We start from the raw sequence: 15,813 nt of genomic DNA, 5'->3' as shown, positions 1-15,813 counted from the left end.
TGCTTTGCCAATTGCTTTGCCTTGAAAGGTTCTTTTACACCACAAGATGTGAATCTTAGAGCGAAGGGCTTCCCTGGCTCTTGGGCTCTGCAGGGGAGATTCTCTGCTATCCTGGGGACTCTGGAGGCATACAGCTGTGATGCAACAGCTCAGCCATCAGATTACTTAAAGGAACAGAGCAAAAAAAGGGTGTAAAGGGCTGGTGATGAGGCAAGTATGTGTTCCAACACAGGGCACTCAGCAGGCTTAGATCCCAGGGCCAAGACAGCAGGAAATCATTAGACTAAGGAAGAGGTATATGAAGCTGCCTTATCAGACCATGGGTCTGTCCAGCTCAATGCAATCAGACTCCAACAGCCAATGACTCTTGAGGGTCCTGGACAGAGAGAGACCCATCTGAATACTCTGGATCTAAGATCTTTTTAGCTGGAGATGGCAGGAACTCGATCCGGGACTTGGTGCATGCAAATCAGATGCAAAAAGAGCTGTGGTTTGGTGGTAGAGACTTAGCTACAGATTTCTGCCTGAAGCATTTCATCACTTCCTCTGACTTTAACAAGTGAATTGAGAGATCACTTTCAACCAACCGGTTCCCATGCCAGTTCTGGTTATGAATATGTGTTTTGCTTAGTATACAAAAAAAAAAAATGACACCTCGAAGAGAAGCATTTTTTAAATCTCAGCATCAGCAGATTTACAGAGTTGGCATTTCCCGGCAAGCCAGCCTCTCTCAGCTGAAACTGTCAAAAGGCCTGGTAAGACCAGATTCTTTGGAAAGAAAATGGGATTCTTCCATTGCGTGCTGTTCATTAGGTCATTAAATGCCTCCAGGGGGGAATGAGAGAAGAAAAACGTCTCTTACTTGTCAGAACAATCTTGCCAATAATCTCTTTCAAATTACCAAAGAGTCTAATTTTGGAAAGTCACAGAAACAGGAGGAAAAAGTGATGTCATTGCCCAAGCTGTCTAGAACTGCCTCCTGCTACCAGCTCTTTCTTTTTTTCAAATTCCTTTTTAAAATCCACCTTATCCATGAAATTTTTCACATCACCCTTCATTCTTCCCTCCTCAATTAAGCCCAGCTGTTTGTAACAGGAACCAAATGTAGATTCTCCTCCATTTTTAATTTAAATAATTGCATGCCACCTTTCTACCCAAATAGAGTCCCCCAAACAGCAAATATTAAAAATTTTAAACAGCATTTTTTTTAAAAAAATAATAAATTTAAAACATTTAAAATAATATTTAAAAATATTCAATAAAAACACACAATACTAAGGGGGGCAATAACAGTTATTTGAGCCAAATAAAAAGGAAAACGTCTTCACCCACTGGCGGAAGGCAATGACAGCATGAGAAAGGTGAATATTCCTGGGGAGGGAGTTCCAAAGTTTTGGTGCCGCAACCAAGAAGACCCTTTCTTGGGTTGGCACTAGGGGTGTGCACGGTGGAAATATATGGATTTCCTGCTTCGGGTTTACCCCAACATCCTGCTTCGGGTTTACCCCGAGGAGTTCCTCGGCCCCGACATCAGCTGGCAAATGGAACACCCGGTGGGGAGGTGCAGGCTTAAACCTGCAGCCTCCCCGTTGCCTCCTTCCATTCGCCCGCCAGTGTTGGGGCCAAGGATCTCCTCGGCCCCAACATCGGCAGGTGAACAGAACGCCCTGCCAGGAGAGGTGCATGCTTAAGCCCATGGGCTGAACCCAGAGCAAGGTCTGTCAAACTGACTGCTCTCGTTCTCCTCCCACTAGGGCGGCAGGAGAACAGGGCTGTCAGTTTCACTCACTCCACGTTGGGTTCAGCCCATGAGCTGAACCCAGCGTGGGGTCTGTCAAACTGACAGCTCTTGTTCTCCTGCCACTCAGGGGACAGGAGAATGGGGATGTCAACTTCACACACCCTGCACCAGCTTCAGCCCATGGGCTGAACCCAGCGTGGGGTGTGTGAAATTGACAGACCCATTCTCCTGCCACTTACTGGCAGCAGAAGAATGGGGCTGTTAGTTTCACACAGCCTTCAGCGGTGCCAGCCTGTCTGGGGTCACAAACCGCTCATGAATAACATTAACTGGGCCAAAAAAGTCACGGGGTTCATGGAAAACGAGGCCTCACGAACCGAGTTTTCCCAAACCATGAACCGGCCTAGTTCGTTCATTTTTTTGGTTCATATTGCAGTTCATGCCCACCTCTACTGCTTTTAGTGGTGTGCAAAACGAAACAAACAAGCAGGAAATACACCCAGAAATCACTGTTTCATTTCATTAAAGCAGCTTCCAGAACGGTGACCCAAATCCAGGAAAACAGATGCTAATGACACACTCCCAGCAAAAAGTTTGTGTGCTTTGTTTTACTTCAGTTCTTAACTTGCAGAGGCAGCATCTTGTTTTCACCAACAGAATCCCAAGGGAAGGGGGAATGTGTACAATGTGCATGAGTGCATCTTTTTTTCCCCAGTTGCTAGCCAGGAAATGGCATTGTCTCTTTTTCTACTGCCTTCAACTTTTCCTAGCATTATTCCTAGCATTATTGACTTTTCCATTGACTCTTGTCTTGTCATGATGTGACTAAAGTACAATAGCCTCAGTTTTGTCATTTTAGGTTCTAAGGTGAATTCAGGCTCTATTTGATCTAGAACCCACTCATTTGTCATTTTGGCCATCCATATTATCCGTAAAACTCTCCTCCAGCACTACATTACAAATGAATCAATTTTCTTCATGTCTGCTTCCTTCACTCTTCAGCTTTCACATCCATACATAGTAATGGAGAATAGCGTAGTGTGGATTATCTTGATCTTGGTACCCAGAAAGACATTTTTATTCTTAAGGGTCTTTTCTAATTCCTTCATGGTTGCTCTTCCAAGTCTCTACGTTTTCTGATTTCTTTATTGCAGTCTTTGTTTCGGTTCATGATTGAGTCAAGGAATAGAAAATTGTGAACAATTTCAATTTCAAAATGAAGTAGCAAATAAAAACCAGGGGACAGTGGAAATAATGTGTGAGGTATGCAGTGGCCAGAGATGGGGGCTTTGACACCTTTTCAGTGGTGGCATCTCACTTGTGGAATGCTCTCACCTTCAAAGGTCATCTGGCACCTACGTTGCTGCATTTTAGGTACCAGGCCAAAATGGTTTGTTCACCCAGACTTTTATACTGAATTTCATCTCCTTGCCCTGTTTTTCTCTTGCTTATTATGCTGGTTTCTATTATCTTTTGTTTTTTACACTGCTGGTTTTTACTGGCTGTTATTTTAAAATAGTGGTGTGAGATTTACTGCTGATTTTGAATTATTTTAAGATTTATATTATTTTTATTTTAAATTGTATTATTCCTTGCTTTATTTCATTTTTTCTCAAAGTTATTTTTATTTTATTAATAGAAGTAAAAGCCCATAGAAAGGGCAGAAAACAAAAATAAAGAAGAGAAAAAGAAAACGGAACTTGAAACTTAGAAAAGAAAAAGAACAATAATACATATTTCATTTCCATTCTTCTCTACAACACTTGTCTTATTTTAACAAAGTTACAATCTCTCCAAAATTTTCTTTTCCACTACTGCCTCCCTTCTATTTGTTTTATATCCCACCCACCCCCCATTGTCTTCTCTTGCTTATTATTCTGGTTTCTATTATCTTTTGTTTCTTATGCTGCTGGTTTTTACTGGCTGTTATTTTAAAATAGTGGTGAGATTTACTGCTGATTTTAAATTATTTTAAGATTTATATTATTTTTTTTATTTTAAATTGCATTATTCCTTGCTTTATTTCATGTTAGCCACTTCAGACAAATTCTGCGGGATAGAAAAAAATTATATAAAATAATAAATGAGCATGCATCTCCCCAAATGCCGTCAACAGAAATTCTATGGCTGCAGAAGGGATGAAGCAGGCCCTTTTTCAGTACACCTGATCATAGTTTATGGCTGCTAACATTCAAAATTTATGGGATAGGTTGGGCCTTTCTCATGTGACTCCTTTCAACAACACTTTATATTATATCCTTCCTGTATCTATTTGCTATCTCAAGGATAAGAGCTGAAAGTAGTCATAAAAAGTAGCAGGTCGATTCTGTTATTACTAGTCTTGGGATGAATCAGACATTGGAATTAGATAACTACTGAAAGTATAATTCTCAGATATCCGGTTAGGACATTTAGAAAAAAAAAAAACTAAAAAGCAGACTGTGCATAACATCTTTATGAAGATCAAACAGGAAGTCATAAAGGTGGCTTATGAGTTTCAGAGAATTCTCAAGCAGGATGTTTAAAGGGGAGAGGGAGAAGAGGAAAAAATTATTTCACCAGTACAGCCTGGTCTGCAATATGGGACAATCTCAGAAAATAAAAGCCAGCGGTAATTCAGATCTGTCTCAACTGTTAATTGAAACGCAATGCAAAGTGAGAGGTGGCAAGCAGGAAAAAAAGCCCAGTCCTTATATTGACCTTTTCCACACAGCATGTTTTCGTTGGTTCTGGCCCCATACAGCTTCAATGTATCTTCTGAGTTTTGCACGCAAAGCCAAAATACCTCAGATCAGTCTCCAAACTTCTTCCCATATTTTTTTTTGCGTTCTGCACAATGAAAGACTGGATTCCCCACAGAATTGATTTTTTCCCAGGTTTTCCAGTTTTTCTTCCTGCGCCTATACCCTACCTTTTACTCTCCCCTTCATCCCCCTGCATCCTAATAGGTTCAACAGCAATATATAGCCATAGCTTTCCGCCCCTTTCTTCCCCCACTACACTTAATCATTTTTTTTAAAATGTTGTCATTGTTATGTTTTGTGTGTTTACGCTAATTTCAGCAGTAAAATTGTCTTCTCATCAACACAAGCTTGTGCAGAAGTATTTCCTGTATTTTTACTCCAGTCTCCCCCACCCCCTATTTTAATTTTTTTAAACAACAACATTGCAACATTGCAGGCTTTTTTAATTAAAAACTCACTTAACATTTTAAACTTTTCTTCCAGAACACTTCAGCCAATCAACATACAGATTTTTAAAAAAAATTGGAGCAGAAAGAGAGTAAAGATGAGATTAACTACAACCCCCTTCTAATGACCAAATGTTACAACATTGTAACACATGCAGAGAAAGACCGCAGCAGGAATGGGGCATTTTTCTAAATGCAGAAATAAAAACCAAACACTACTTTGGTTCGACCCTCAAGTGTAGAATTTTAGATGCACGATGCAGATCTGATCCTCACAGGACAAATACCCAGAAAACCCGCTTTAAGCGAGCATGCAGAAAAGGTCCTTAACAAAGCTGGAGACCAGTTTTAAGCAATGCACTAGGTCAAGTTTGAAACTGTCCCCTCACATACACACAAAAAACCCCAAATCCAGTCTTCTCCAGCACCCTAGAACACCTCTCTCGTAAATGTTGCTACATAACGTGTTAGGTTGGAGAACAGCAGTGGCTCAATAGTTGAGCATTTGCTTGACATGGCAAAATGTCCCAGTTTCAGTCCACAGCCAATCCAGAAAGGATCAGTTTGTTAGCTATGTGAAAGAACTCAGCCTGAGTCACAGGAGAGCAACTGCCAGTTTTTGAGTAGACTATGTAGACTTTAATGGACCGATGCTCTGATACACTATAGCTTCATATGTGGAGAGCATTTGGGGGGGGGGGGTAACAGAGGACAAATCAATCATTTGTGAGCCCCTGAAATGGCAGAGATGGAATTGGACCAATCTTTGTGACGACTAAGCCCTAGGAAGCAAGATACAGGCTTTTTAAAACAGGAAAAAAATTAGCAGTTCTGACAAGATCTCAGCAGTCATCAGAGCCTCTTAAATAACTTGCCAGGCTGTCTCCTACCATATTTTGCTTCAGCGGGACATGTACAGGATAGCGGTGGGCACGAACAGCAATACGAACAAAAAAAAAGCCATGAACAGCCCGATCAGCTGTTTGCGAGCAAGCTGTTCATGAGGCCACGTTCCCGACGAACATGTGTTTGTTCCAAGCCCTGTTCATGGTGTTCATCAGTCGTTCGTCAAGCCAGGCAGTCTGGCACCTTTCAATCAATTTCCTTGACAACAGTAGGCATGGACTTTCTGAACTCTGTCTGAACTCCTGTTGCCCTGGAAACCCCAATCTAAGCCCAGGGGCACTTCACCCCCGACTCAGCCGCTTGTCAGGGAAAACCCTGACAAGGGCTGATTGCAGCCTGCCGGGGTTTAAATTTCCCTCTCCCTGCTGCTGCACAGTGCAGGAAGGGGGACATTTAAATCCCTTGCTCAGCTGCATGTCAGGGAAACCCATGACAAGTGGCTGAGGGCAGCCAGCTGGAGTGAAATGTAGTTCTCCCTGCTGCTGCACAGCAGCAGGGAAAGGGGCACTTCATCCCCAACTCAGCCGCTTGTCAGGGGTTTCCTGACAAAGTCTCCCCCCCTCCCTCCAGCTGGCTGGAAGGAGGGAGACTTTGAAGGGAAGGAGGTTCCCCACACCATTCGCAAAGGGCATGGTGAACCTTCTTCTCTTCAGAGTTCCCCCCTCCCTCTAGCCAGCTGGAAGGAGGGAGACTTTGAAGGGAAGGAGGTTCCCCACACCATTCGCAAAGGGCATGGTGAACCTTCTTCCCTTCAGAGTTCCCCCCTCCCTCTAGCCAGCTGGAAGGAGGGAGACTTTGAAGGGAAGGAGGTTCCCCACGCCATTTGCAAATGGCACAGGGAACTTTCTTCCCTTTCAAGTCTCCCCCTTCCCTCCCATGAACAGCCAACCACGAACATATTCGTGAACAGGGTCATGTTCGTGGTTGTTCATGATTCCCTGTTTGTGGATGTCAACGAACAATGAACTGGACTTTTTAGCATTTTGCAACGATAGACTAACAGATTACCTTGCATGGGCATCTGGAGCAACTGTGTTAGTATAGTGGCCATTTCTTTTTAGTATGCCATTACTATACAAACATAAGAAAAAGCCTATAGGAATAGACCAAAGGCTCACCTGACCCAGCATCCTCTCACCTGACAGCCTCTGTAAACTCACTGCAGGACACAATTGTCATGCCCATCTAGGAATGGCAACTCCAGGTTGAGAAATTCGTGGAGTTTGGGGATGAAGCCTGTAGATGGTATGTTTGGGGAGGGGAGAAACCTCAACAGGATCCATCCTCCAAAGCAGCCATCTTCTCAAGGAGAACTGATCTTTATATCATGGAGCTCTGTTGTAATTCCTGGAGATCTCCAGGCCTCACCTGGAGGTTGGCAAACCTATGCCAACCCCATTTTATCTGTTCCAAACATGCGGTATTCACTATACTACATCTCAAAGTGGAGGCTCCATTTAACTGTCATAGCTAATCCATTTGCCCAAACTAACAAATATACAGTGGGTGGAGAAGAGCCTTCAAATGCACAGTGCTGGAGTAGACACAATCTGAGAACTCTCCGCTTAGCATTGAACTATTTGTTTACAAAAAGGATATGGAAGAACAATGGCAAAGCCCAAGCAACCAATTAGCAAAAAAAGGATCTTATCTTATGCTCCCGAGTTTATTTTTACCTATCCTATCAGAAAATGTTTGAACCGGCTAAATATTTCTTTTATTTAACCGTTCCAAAATATTGACGTTCTTTTATGCTACTCAGATGTAACGCATTACCTTCCGCCAAGATAAAGGGCTGTTTTAGTAGAATTTCCCCTGAGAAGTTCTATTGTATTCATTGTATGGACCAAGTTGATTCAACTGCCCACATCCTTTTTAGCTGCCCCCAATTCAATTTACTTCGTGATCTATATATTACTCCCCAGACTGAACATCTACGGAATATTTCTGAACAGCAGAAACTAAAGATCTTGCTGTCAGGCAAGATAAAAAATGTACATGTGATTTAGGCATATTTATTTGTGTGCGGAGTTATAAATTACTTGTAAAACACTTGATAGCTTGTATAGCTTGTAGGCTGTTAAGTTACAGGGAAAGAAAGGATCTTATTTTAAAGTACAGTTTAAAGTAGACTAATCATTCCATTGTTATGTAATACTTTATGATTTAATGAGGGACAAATCTCGCTTGGGTCTGTAATGATAAACCCACTGAGAAAGAGATATCAGTTTGGGCGGGGTGTGTGTTATGTGCAGCAGTCCAAAACCAAAATGGAAATGGGGATTTTTGAACTGAAATGGGAGGGTGGTAAAATTTGGCAATATCCCCATTCCTGTGCATCATGAATACATCATGATCTCCACAACAAACCTGTACAGCTTGTGACTCACTAAGCTTAATGCAATTCATTGACCATGTATGGTGGTCTCTTGGAGACCTGAGGAACCTTTCTCAAGGAGTCTCTCTACACAAGACATCTTACATGGGGATGCTCAAGTGAAAGATCTTACACTTGTTCCCCCTTTGTGGATACCCCTGCACTGCTAGGTAGACAAAGTACACTTGAATATAAGACCACACAGAAAGTAAGGGTCAAAACACATGCTACTCATAGGCAAGCATCAGATCCTGCAATGATCTGTGGGAATTGTAGATTAAAAAACCGTCCTCTCAACATGATTCTCAGTTGGTGAGGGAAGGGGGAGCTTCACACACACACACTTTCTCTCTTTCAAAAAATCCTCTGAGAACTTGGGATGGGGATGGCGGGATGGGGAATCACGTAACAAGAGGCAGGAAAAAAGCTGAAATGTTTTGTGAGCACGAGAGATGCTGCGCCGCTGCTCCTGGCGGGCCCCGCCCGCTGGACGCACTTCCTTATTCAAAGCAATATCTAATACAAGGTTCAGAACCCGTCTCTTGTGGGGAACAGTCTCTTGAGTTCAGGGCTGTGTGATTTGGGGTGATCCAAAGATTATTTGGGGGTGCAGAAACCTCTTATGTTTCCCAGTCCCTTATTCACAACAATGCCTAATGCAAGGTTCTGGGAGAAATGTGAGATAGTAAGTCTCAGCTCCAGAAGTAGAGACTGGATCAGCACCAGCACATGTTCTCTTGTGGGGGACAGCCTCTTGAGTTCAGATCTGTGTGATTTGGGGTGATCCAAATTTTTTTTTCTGCTTCAGCTGCCCCCCCTTTCTTCTTATTGAATTGTTCTGGGGGCACCCTATTTTGAAGCTGTTAACTCAAGATCTGGGTTTTGTAGGATGACCCAGTATCGGTCCACTCAGAGGGCTGAGTCTGCTGAATATGGAGGTGTATAATATGTGCCCCTGCAAACTTCATTTTGAGGTTCAGAGCTTTTCAGTTTCCCCACAATATTTTTCTTTGGCTTTGCGAATAAGGAACTAGGAACTGCGAATAAGGAACTGGGAACTAGGAACCAACTTCAGCTTCGTCTGTGAGGATGATGAAGCAGCCAAGGAGATGAGGGAAATACTGCTATCAGTATGTCTCAGTCAGGAGGGTTGAAGCAGGGTTAGGCCCAGCCCCTGCAGGCCTCCAGTCTATCTAGGCTCCCTCGCTGTTTTCACTTTATTTGGAGTGGGAACTCACTGCAGTGAAGGCCTGGTTGAAGCTCGGGTGGAGGAGGCTTGCAGTCATCTGAAGGGTGGTTTGCTGCACATTTATTTCTACTGGCTTAGCAAGGATCTACAGTCCCAGGGTGGTGGCTGGTTAACCCCCCCCCCCTTTCCCCTGCCCAATTTGCAGCCTTTGGGGGCCTAAAGGGAGCAGCATGTTGGCGGTTAACTTTCCTCTTCAGGAAGCAGAGGAGAAGGATGAGGTGGACCTGAGGAGGGGACAAGTAAATGAGACTTAAGAAAGTTTACTGCACATGGGCCAGTCGGCTGTTGCTGGAGCTCCAGCAACTGGCAGAGCACCGAGCCTTATCTCCAGGGTGTTGGCACCTAGAAGTGTCCTTGGAGTTTCCACTGCCTTGGGGCCCAATGGCTTCTGGGTTTAGTTCAGGGGCACTGGTGGGCTGAGCAGCGGAGTTTCCACTGCCTTGGGGCCCAATGGCTTCTGGGATTAATGCGGGGGCACTGGTGGACTGAGCAGTGGCCCATTTACCAGTCAGTACAGGAGTCTTACTGTAAACCATATATGATTGGAATTTTCCAATCCTCATGGCAGTTGGATTATAGGGGAGGGAACTAGATAACCCCTCAGCCCACTTCATGCAGACAATTAGGCAGTGGTGCCCATACCTAACCCTCTTTCATCCAAGTGGCATAGGATTTTGAGGAGGGTTCTTGAGACTGGTCCTGGCATTTATGTTTTAAGGCAGCGCCTAGTCTTGCCTGCCGATAGAATGGGGCAGCTTGTCCCTCGGATTTCCTCTGAGCTATGCCCCCAGGGAGGGCTATTGATTCTTGGCAACCGGGGGGAGCGGCGCAGCCGCGACCCCTGGGGGGCCCCGGCCCGCGTCCAGCGGGCGGGGCCCGCCAGGGGGAGCGGCGGCCCGTCTTTTGTCCCTTGTCCCTTGTCCCTTGGTCCTGGGGATGGGGATGGGGAAGGGGAAGGGGAAGGGGAAGGGGAAATTTATTTTTGGCAACCTCTTCTACATGCAAAACTTAAAACTTTTGTGGTACAAAGTTGTAATGTTATAAGATTGGAAAAATTTCATAAAATTGTAATTTTACTAACAATCCAACTCAAATAAGTGTATAGATAATTCAAACAGTATAATGTATTGTCGAAGGCTTTCACGGCCGGAGAACGATGGTTGTTGTGGGTTTTCCGGGCTGTATTGCCGTGGTCTTGGCATTGTAGTTCCTGACGTTTCGCCAGCAGCTGTGGCTGGCATCTTCAGAGGTGTAGCACCAAAAGACAGAGATCTCTCAGACACTGAGAGATCTCTGTCTTTTGGTGCTACACCTCTGAAGATGCCAGCCACAGCTGCTGGCGAAACGTCAGGAACTACAATGCCAAGACCACGGCAATACAGCCCGGAAAACCCACAACAACCATCAAACAGTATAGCTTCTATAATCTTATTAGGCATAAATATTAAACATAACTTTTAAACATTAAGTAAAAAGTATTAAATACTCGGTAGAGATGGGTTGAAGGTTTTATCTTAAATCCTGAGCAGCTTGAAACCTTCAAGTGAGAACTGAAAACACATTTCTCTGTTTTAGAGAAACTGTCAGTACAAAATAAACGGGATGGGTGTTTTTGTTGCACTCTCCCAACCAGGAGACAGACTCCTCCTAAGAGTTTAATGGCTTCTTTCATTAACAAATGCTAGTCTTTTTCATTAAGTGAGGTATCAAAATATAAATCTTTATTTAAATAAAACAGAAAAATAGAACAGATGAACACAACAAGAATTAAGTTTCCTAACATTTCTTAATGAAATCTAACTCAGTCAGATTAACAATGAAATGCATTCAAGTTACCGTAGCACATATTACAAGGGTAACTTTCCTGCCTAGATCTTCATGAGATTTCTTTTGGCCAAAACCCTGATCTGCTATTTGGATTACCATTTTTACATATTATCTTATGCAGAAATCTAAGATCTTTTCATATGATAACATAGATAAATATCAAACCAATCATAATTTAATTCTTTTTTACTATTTCCAATCATGTGACATTCTACCTAGCCAAAAGTACCATTATGCCCAGCTGCAAGATAAGAGAGATGGATAGTAAAAATGACAGGAAAAGTTACCAGATCATCCTTGGTCTCTGCTAACAATTACAGAACATGTATCTGATACTGTTCACTATTTTTAATTGGCTGTCAAAGATAAAGAAGCACCAGTTATACACCATACTAGAAAAAGAACTACAGTGAAGTTCATACAGCGTTATTTAGAATGCATATGTTTCACTAAGTATGTGTTCTAAACCATAATCAGCAGTCTACTGGTTTGAATCCCACTACTGACATGAGCTCAGTAGGTGGCCTAGGGTCAGCCACTCCTCTCACCCCGGAGAAAACAACAATGGCCGTTCCCGTAACTAACCAGCGGAGAGGCAAGGAGGGGAAATCCCACGGGAAACTGAAAAGACTCACAGTCCACCACGTATTTTGTATAACAAAGTGAAAATTTTTAACGTGCAAGTGCTACTATAACCATTCAATTATTATACAAATCCATTCTTATACAACTGCATAAATATAAGAGAATCCAACAAAATAAACTCTACAGATATAATTGGTACAACATTTGTAATATCTGCCGGGTACAGTAAAAGACTCTGAAGGTAAAAAGGTCCTTTAGGTATATTCTCTGCGTTCTTTCAATTCATAGGACTCCTTCAATATATCAAATTCCTCCAACGAGATAGGTAAGGATGTGCAAGCAGCTTGAAAAAGCCCTCCGTCACGCTCAATCTGGGGCCGGCTATGAACATCAGATTTCGTGCCCACTTCATCAGGAGCGTGCTTCACATCACATCAGAGGTATAGGTGCACATACTTATTACAAAACAGTCATCCCGGACTCTGGCGGCGGTGCATTCTCTCGCGCCCGGGTAACTATCGGTATACCTGGAATTGTAATGGTGTGTGGAGTGAGGGGAGATGCCAGTGGACATCCATAGAGTCTAGCCCAGGATGAAGAAAGACCGAAACGGGAATTGGAAATAGCAAGCTGTAGTCTGTCGGCTAGGTGTCTTTGGACACGTCCTTTTTCCACTCTTGGACATATGGACATTTTCCGCGTGCATGTTTCCATCCGTCTGCACTCTCCCACCACCAGAATACTTATTGTATATAGAAATATATTTATTGTTAATCCGATAGACTACCTCTTCCTGTATATATATGCACTTTAAATCTTGTTTGATATATATTGCACTTTTGCACTTTTGCACTTTGGATATAATATAACAATTTATATCAACCTTGCATGGTTAATTTTTGTGACCCTGGTTGTTGTGCCTGAGTTGTCTGTATAGCCAGGGGGTTCCCTTTGTTGGTTTGCTCCTCTATATGCCAGCTGTGGCGGGCATCTTCAGAGGTGTAGCACCAAAAGACAGAGATAGCCCTGCAGAGAAGATTAGCACATCAAGCACCAATCCATATGCAAAAGAACCTCCTCAGGATACAGTGAAGCCTCCTGCCATTAGCATTCCACACCCTGGGAAACTCTTACAGGATGACTCAGCTCAACCCCACCCCTCCTGAGTAGATATAAATGACCTGCCACATCTTTTCCACACTGTGACACTGAGAGATCTCTGTCTTTTGGTGCTACACCTCTGAAGATGCCAGCCACAGCTGCTGGCAAAACGTCAGGAACTACAATGCCAAGACCACAGCAATACAGCCCGGAACCATCGTTCTCCGGCCGTGAAAGCCTTTGACAATACATCTCTAATATGTGTTGGTCATTTTACTGCAGTTTAAAACGAGCAATATTTTGTGGGTATCTGCATTAGTGCAATTGATAGCAGTCACCATCTTGCAGGTAGCCCATCTAAAGCAATTATCTGTGCTTGTTCAGAATTTGCTGGATTTCTGAGTTCCATGGGAGTTTTCAGCATTCTCACTCTATTCAAGAGTAGACATGGGCACGAACATAAAAAACAAACATGGTTTTTGTTGTTTGTTGCCGTCCACGAACAATGAACACGACCTGTTCATGAACATGTTCGTTGTTCGTGGGGGCCAGCAGGCTCTCCTCCAACCATCAAGATCCCTACCACACCACTCCCAGAAACCTTACTTGAGCAGGCAACAGGAAATGTATCAATAATAAATAATAGCTTGGCCCCAGAGCCTGGCAGCAGCCCTGGAACTTGAAGGGGTAGATCCCTATCCCACCACACACAAAGAAAATTCAAGCTCCAATGTACTCTCCCTGTCTCTCTCTCAAAATGCCAACAGCAACAGTCTCTCCCTCACTATCTGCAAAAGCAGAGCTGGGAGCCCCCTTCCTGCCTGCTCTTTGCTTCCTTGTAACAAATTTGGAGCTCCACGCTTTAAAGGAAGACCTGCATATCAAGCTTGCAAAAGAACACCTGTTCATTTAGAGTTCGTTTAGAATGGGGCCTCAGGAACAGCTTGTTTGTGAACAGCTGATTGGGCTGTTAGTGGCTTTTTTTAGTTTGTATTGCTGTTCCTGCCCATCTCTATTAAAGAGACCATATAACTGGAGACCACTCTGAAAGTCACGGTGGGAAGGAATGTGACAGCTGCATCAGATAGGGCAGCTGCCAGGACCCAGGGTTTCTGTCAGGGCTCCCTGCTACTTACCCCCCAGCATCCCCTTTCACTGTGCGTGCTCCACCACCCATGATCCCTGCTGCACGCATTGCCCACAATAACCAGGGAAATGGCTGCAGACAGTGCAGGTGGCTGTGAGCATAGGCAGTGGGAAGGCATGTGAGCAGATCAGGGGAAGGATGCACAGGCAGGTAGTGAGACACATGAGGAGTGGGCAGAAAGGGCCACTCCCACCCCCTGGGAACTCTCTGCCCAAGGCTGCCCAAAATCTGATGGGGAATAATGTTCACAGTATCATCACATCCATGGCAGACCACATCTACCCTTTTGAAGAGGAAGTATTTGTTGCTGGAGTGGGGGGAATAGGCAGAGGTGAATGAGTTTGTGTGTGCGTGTGTGTACACGCATGCATTTTCTGAGTATCTTCTTGAACACTTACAAATGCATACTAATTATTTTCGACAGCTCCACAGCGATAAGGAAGAAGAAATCTTCCTGAGCCATGTTGTAGGTGTACATGGCTCAGTGAAGTGAAAATTAATTGTACTAAGAACTCCTGATTATGAAATTCCAACCTTTGATCAATGCTTATAAAGTGGTGAGAAAATCAACAGACAAAATCCCACCCCCCCTTCTTTCACAACACTACAAACCTGTTTCTAGCTGGTTCCTGGAGCCTCCCTTTACAACTGATCAGCAGTAGAGTCAAGACAAACAAAATATTCCTTTCCATAATGGCTAACTTCAGGAATTTGGCAGTGTATGTGCCAGTTAAGGGTCTGGAAGACTGATGTTCAAATCCCCACGCGACCACAAAGTTCACGGGGGTGACCCATCATTCTCTCCTGGTATAAGGTACCTCAGTTATTCTGAGGACAAATTAGGAGGGAAGAACTATATATACCAACACGAGCACCTTGAAGAAAGGTGGGATAAGACAGGATAGATAGATCTGAGGCTACGAGAAAGTGGCAGTGGTCTTACAAGACTGATGAGCTTTTACGGGGTCTTAGCCCCCAAAGCCAAACAGAAACTCTTGGTGTCCTTTGAATGTTCATTTCTGGAGGGCCACAAAAGGGGTCATTTGGCATCCATGTCCTAGCAATAGGCAGGGCCAGGGGCAGCAAGATGGCCATTTGGCCTGGGCCTCAAGTTCAAAGGAGACTTCATATTTAGTCACTTGCTAATTTTTTAAATATCTGATGAGTTTTTCAACTTGTTTTTATGTGCATGTTGGTGCCTTCACATGTCATCATTTTTTAATTTTTTAAATTATGGCTAGGAGCCTTAAAAGCTGGTAGTCTGGGCCTCTCGGGATTTTGACAAGACCTTCATATAGGCCTTCCAAAAAGGGTTGCCCCTTCCAGAATTACAATTGATCTGCAAATAACAGAGAGCAGTTTCTCTGGAGGAAACAACCACTTCAGAGTGTAGACGGTATGGAATCACTTCCCTCCCCTCACAAAACTCCACTATCCCTAGACCTCACCCCCAAATCTCCAAGAACTTCCAAGCCAGATTTGGCAGTCCTCTTGTAAGCTACTGTGGGAACAGGATGCTCAATAGGAGCCAAACTAGACATTACATCTGCCACGACTGAGTTGGGAGTGGCCTGACCTAATTCTCTGCCACACAGAAGTTCTGAGGCACTTACCTTGAATGGAAAGTTCTCTGTGCTCTGTTTGGCTCTGGAACATGTCAAGAGGAACAAAGCTGAAGTTGGTTCCAGGA

Source organism: Eublepharis macularius, chromosome 14 (genome assembly GCF_028583425.1).
Source record: "Eublepharis macularius isolate TG4126 chromosome 14, MPM_Emac_v1.0, whole genome shotgun sequence".
Classification (NCBI taxonomy): Eukaryota; Metazoa; Chordata; class Lepidosauria; order Squamata; family Eublepharidae; genus Eublepharis; species Eublepharis macularius.
This window is presented reverse-complemented; position numbering follows the sequence as displayed.